The 6,000-nt window shown below is 45.4% G+C and overlaps 1 non-coding gene across 1 annotated transcript; it reads right to left on the bottom strand.

Annotated features, from left to right (window-relative positions):
- Window positions 1-5,194: 5,194 nt before the first annotated feature.
- On the bottom strand, window positions 5,195-5,296 carry LOC119618388 (small nucleolar RNA U13). Its single transcript, XR_005234705.1, has one exon. It is a non-coding gene; the product is annotated as a small nucleolar RNA U13 (small nucleolar RNA).
- Between the last annotated feature and the right edge of the window lie 704 nt (window positions 5,297-6,000).

Here is a 6,000-nt window from a genome sequence, read left to right as displayed (position 1 = left end):
AACCTCCAGCCTCACCATAACCTCCAGCGGGTTCAAGCGATTCTCCTGCCTCAGCCTCCCCAGTAGCTGGGATCATAGGCGGCTGCCACTACGCCTGGCTAATTTTTGTATTTTTAGTAGAGACAGGTTTCACCATGTTGGCCAGGCTGGTCTCGAACTCCCTACCTCAGTTGATCTGCCCACCTCGGCCTCCCAAAGTGTTATGATTACAGGTGTGAGCCACCACGTCCAGCTGTGAAAGCAGTTTCAAGAGATTACACAGTTCAAGGAGAGAGATAGGATATGAATGCTATTTCATTTTAATGCCTTTCTGGGCCTGATAATTTAAAAGGGCTTACATTCCTCATATAAAAAGTGTGTGTGACCAGGCATGGTGGCTCATGCCTATAATCCCAGCACTTTGAGAGGCCGAGGTGGGTGGATCACTTGAGCCCAGGAGTTTGAGACCAGCCTGGGCAACACGCCAAAACCCCATCACTACAAAAACTACAAAAATTTGCTGGGCGTGGTGGCATGTACCTGTGGTCCCAGCTACTTGGGAGGCTGAGGTGGAAGGATCACCTGAGCCTGCCTGGAGGTCAAGGCTGCAGTGAATCATGATGGTGCCACTCCACTCCTGCCTGGGTGACAGAGTGAGACTCTTCTCAAGAAAAAAAAAAAAAAAAAGTATGTGTTTGTGTGTGTGTATGTGTATATAATTCTTTCTTTGTCCCTCTCTAGCAGCTATTTCCACTTCCCTTAGGCAGAAGATATAAAAAATAAGAATACACAGTAGTTCCTGTTCACATCTTTCTAAATTTGGATTATTTGTACAAATTCTTTTTTTTTCTTTTTTTTCTTTTTGAAATAGGGTCTTCCTCTGTCACGCAGGCTGGAGTGCAGTGGTGCCAATCATGGCACATCGCTGCCTCAATCTCTTGGGCTCAAGCGATCCTCCTACCTCAGCCTCTAAAGTAGCTAGGACTACAAGCATGCATCACTACCCCGGCTATCAAATATCTATATAACCTATACTATTCCTGATGAATTTTGCTGTAGGCAAGGTTGCTCTTGGCAGTAGAGGCAAGTTTCCAGAGTAACTAATATCTTCATTGCATAGAGACCCTCATATTATTTTTGTGAGATAATGAGGTTAGAATGCTTGTGAAATTCAAGCAACATACTGCCCTTGATTTAGGCTTAGTTATGAGACTAAGAAGTTCCCTTACTCCTAACTTCCCTCATCTATCAGTGCTGGCAGTGGGGACCGAAGCCCCTATAGGTGGATCTAGTGACAGAGGCCCTGGGAGAATAGGGATTTTTTTTTGAGACAAAGTCTCGCTCTGTCGGCCCAGCCTAGAGTGCAGTAGAGCGATCTCAGCTCACTGCAACCTCCGCCTCCCAGGTTCAAGTGATTCCCTGCCTTAGTCTCCCGAGTAGCTGGGACTACAGGCACGTGCCACCACACCCTGATAATTTTTTGTTCATTTGTTTGTTTATGAGACAGAGTTTCACTCTTGTTACCCAGGCTGGAGTGTAATGGTATGAGCTCAGCTCACTGCAACCTCCACCTCATAGCTTCAAGCGATTCTCCTGCCTCAGCCTCCAGAGCAGCTGGAATTATAGGCACCCGCCAGCACTCCTGTCTAATTTTTTGTATTTTTAGAAGAGACAGGGTTTCACTATGTTGGCCAGGTTGGTCTCAAACTCCTGACCTCACAATCCACCTGCCTCGGCCTCCCAAAGTGCTGGGATTACAGGCATGACCCACTGTCCCCGGCCCTATAATCCTGACGCCCAGATAATTTTTTGTATTTTTAGTAGAGTCGGGGTTTCACCGTGTTAGTTAGGATGGTCTCAATCTCCCCTGACCTTGTATTTTTTAGTAAGACGGAGTTTTGCCATGTTGGTCTCTGGACCTCAGGTGATCCGCCCACCTGGGCCTCCCAAAGTGCTGGGATTACAGGCGTAAACCACCGCCCCTGGCCAAGAATAGGGATTAAGATTGGTCTATTTGGGGTGGGGGAGGAGGGTAATGACAAGGATTTCAAGAAATCAAGAGTGGGCAAGAGGCATGATTATTTCCCAATCTGAGCTAGCTTCCTATATGCTCCTTTTCTTTCCAAGAATGTCAGAATTTGGCCTGCTTGAGTTTCTTTACACTATCACTACCCACTGACTCTTATGAAATTCTCCCTCCTCCCGAGATCGCACCACCGCTCTCCAGCCTGGTGACAGAGCAAGACTCTGTCTCAAAAAAACAAACAAACAAACAAAATGCCCTTCCTCTTGAAGACTAGTATTGAAGACAACGTAAGTTCTCTTTGGCTTGCCAGTCTCAGAAACCACATAGCACTTCAGTTATGTAAGAGATCTTGCTGCTAGTAATAATGCAAACTATATAAGAAAAGATTTCCTTTATTTTATTTTTAATTTTTTATTTGGTTTTTAGAGACGTGATCTCACTGTTTTACCTAGACTGGACTTGAACTCCTGGACTTTCAACTGATTCTCCTGCCTTAGCCTCTTGGGTAACTGGGACTACTGGCGCTGCACACAGCAAGACTTTTTTTTTTTTTTTTTTTTTTTTTTTTGAGCCATCCTTTCTCTCTTATTTTTTTTAGAAACTAAAAAAGAAAACCACTGAAGTACACAGTCAGTGAGCATTCAAAGGATGGATTGATACAATTCAATCATAGTTGAGGGGATAATTAGACTCAATGATTCCCTGGGATTTTTTTTTTTTAAAGATGGGGTCTATTGCCCAGGTTAGAGTGCGGTGGTGTGATCCTAGTTCACTGCAACCTGGAACTCCTGAGTTCAGGGATCTTCCTGCCTCAGCCTCCCAAAGCGCTGGGATTGCAGGTGTTAACTACCACACCAGGCCCTTCTCCTGGATTTCTTGGATTAGCAGGTGGATTTGTGAGCCTTGGGTAGAAGTAAGGTGGAGACTGTGAGCAAGTGGAATGGAGGCATGCAGTGCTGTTTTCTAGACCCGCAGTAAGGAAACAGGAAGGGAAGGATGAGGAGCAAACAACCTACAATTTACTTTCACCTCCTCTACCTTCTTATTAATCTTCCCATAAGGTCAGAGTCCTGTCAAAGTTGCACAATAAATCAGGAATAGATTTAGGATTCAACACAACCTTATTAGGGGAATTTTATGACATTAGGAGATGATCTATGAGGAGCAGCAGCTTGGAGGCAAAAGGAATTTTGTTTGTTGTTGTTGTTGTTGTTGTTGTTTTTGTGAGACAGAGTCTTGCTCTGTTGCCCAGGCTGGAGTGCAGTGGCACAAACTCTGCTGGCTGCAAGCTCCACCTCCCGGGTTCACGCCATTCTCCTGCCTCAGACTCCCAAGTAGCTGGGACTACAGACGCCCGACACCATGCCTGGCTAATTTTGTTTTCTGTATTTTTAGTAGAGACGGGGTTTCACTGTGTTAGCCAGGATGTTCTTGATCTCCTGACCTTGTGATTTGCCCGCCTCGGCTTCCCAAAGTGCTGGGATTACAGGTGTGAGCCACCGGGCCCAGCCTGTTTTTTTAAAAAAATAGAAATAGGGCCTCACCATGTTTCTCAGGCAGGTCTCAAATTCTTGGTTTCAAGCCGTCCTTCTGATTTGGCCTCCCAAAGTGGGACGGATTAGAAGAATGAGCCACCTCGCCCACCTCATTTTTGTTGTTGTTGTTATTTTGTTTTTGAGACAGGGTGTCTCTCTGTCACCCAAGCTGGAATGCAGTGGCACCATCACAGCTCACTGCGGCCTCCAACTCCTGGGCTCAAGTGATCCTCCCACCTCAGCCTCCCAAGTAGCTTGGACTACAGGCATGCACACAACACACTTCATTTTTTTAAATATTTTTTTTGTAAAGATGGGGTCTCCCTTTGTTGCCCAGTCTGTATTTTTCATAGAGCCGGGGTTTCCCGATGGTGGCCAGGCTGGTCTGGAACTCCTGAGCTCAAGTGATCCTTTTGCCGCAGCCTCCCAAAGTGCTGGGATTACAGGCGCAAGCCACTGTGCCTGGCCAGTAATTTAAATAAACACTAACAGATGCACAGAGCTGTAGAAGTGGCATTGCTAAACAAAATGTTGTGAATAATCAAGTTAAACTCCCTAATTTTACAGATGAGGAAAGTCAGTCTTAAAAATTAAACAAGCCGGGCGCGGTGGCTCAGTCCGGTAATCCCAGCACTTTGGGAGGCGGAGGCGGGTGGATCACCTGAGCTCAGGAATTTGAGAGGAGCCTGGCCAACATGGAGAAACCCCCTCTCTACTAAAAATACAAATTAGCCAGGCAGGGTGGTGCATGCCTGTAATCCCAGCTACTCAGGAGGCTGAGGCAGGAGAATCACTTGAACCCGGGAGGCAGAGATTGCAGTGAGCCGAGATCGTGCCATTGCCCTCCAGCCAGGGCATCAAAAGTGAAACTCTATCTCAAACAAACAAACAAACAAACAAACTTAAACAGACTTTTTCATGGTCACACAGCTAGTTATTTTGAGAATCAGGAATAGATCATAGATTCCCTGACTACTCTTGTTGCGGTTTTTTTTTTTTTTTTTTTTTTTTTTTTTTTTTGTGAGACGGAGCCTAGCTCTGTCGCTCAGGCTGGAGTGCAGTGGCGCGATCTCGGCTCACTGCAGGCTCGGCCTCCTAGGTTGACGCCATTCTCCTGCCTCAGCCTCCTGAGTAGCTGGGACTACAGGTGCCCGCCATGACGCCCGGATAATTTTTTGTATTTTTAGTAGAGTCGGGGTTTCACCGTGTTAGTTAGGATGGTCTCAATCTCCCCTGACCTTGTGATCCACCCGCCTCGGCCTCCCAAAGTGCTGGAATTATAGGCGTGAGCCACCGCGCCCGGCCTCTTGTTGCTCAGTTTCATTCTCATATATGGAATGCTCTTCAAAACTAACAACTAGGCAAAATAGAATGAGTAAACATGTAAATTATGGGCCAGTCACAGAATTTATGTGGGACCCACACAAGTATATACAACAATCCTGATTCTGGTTCTAAAATATAAAATTAAAAAGCACTTGAAGTATAATTTGAAATAATAAAAGGCAAGTCAAACTGTAGGTATGTTAGACCTCAAAAATATATCTATTCTTAAAAAAGACAAATTAAGTTTTGTCCGTCATCTTATGAAAAGCCTGGAATACATAATGAAATTCATTTTTTTTTGTAAGTTTCGGGATTTTCCTCCCCCCCACATCAGATGGGTAATGTGCAGATGGTACAACAAGGTTTGAGGGAGGGACATCTCACACAAGTGTGAACACACAATCATCACACTTATGAACTACAAAAGTAACTCGTAAGTAGCTCTTTATTACAAGACAAAGTAAATGTACATTGCAAAAAATGCAGTACAAATAAAAGGAAATAAAGTTACTAGTACTTGTCCCACCCAAGTAGTATTATAGTTTGAAGTCTTTATACTACAAAAAAAGCATATAAAAAACAAATTTAGTAAAATTCTAAAAACCACTTGTTTCATTTGGGGAGTTTCTTTCTTTTGTAGTTTCTCTCTTGTTGCCCAAGCTGGAGTGCAATGGCGCAACCTCGGCTCACGGCTCACTGCAACCTCCGTCTCCCAGGTTCAGGCGATTCTTCTGCCTCACTTTCCCGAGTAGCTGGGATTACAGGCGCGTGCCACCACGCCCGGATACGTTTTTTATTTTTAGTAGAAACGGGGTTTCACTGGCTGGTCTCGAACTCCCAACCTCAGGTGATACCCTCCCCCGCGCCCGACTTCCCAAAGTGCTGGGATTATAGGTGTGAGCCATCATGCCCGGCCTATTTGGAGAGTTTTTTGAGGGTTTTGTTTGTTTGTTTGTTTTGAGATGGAGTGTCTGTCACCCAGGCTGGAGTGCAATGGTATGGTCTTGGCTCACTGCAACCTCAGCTCCCAGGTTCAAGTGATTCTCCTGCCTCAGTCTCCCGAGTAGCTGGTATTACAGGCGGGAGCCACCACACCCGGCTAATTTTTGTATTTTTAGCAGAGATGGGGGTTTC

The sequence above is a fragment of the Chlorocebus sabaeus genome, chromosome 23, assembly GCF_047675955.1.
Source record: "Chlorocebus sabaeus isolate Y175 chromosome 23, mChlSab1.0.hap1, whole genome shotgun sequence".
NCBI classification, from domain to species: domain Eukaryota; kingdom Metazoa; phylum Chordata; class Mammalia; order Primates; family Cercopithecidae; genus Chlorocebus; species Chlorocebus sabaeus.
This window is presented reverse-complemented; position numbering and strand designations above follow the sequence as displayed.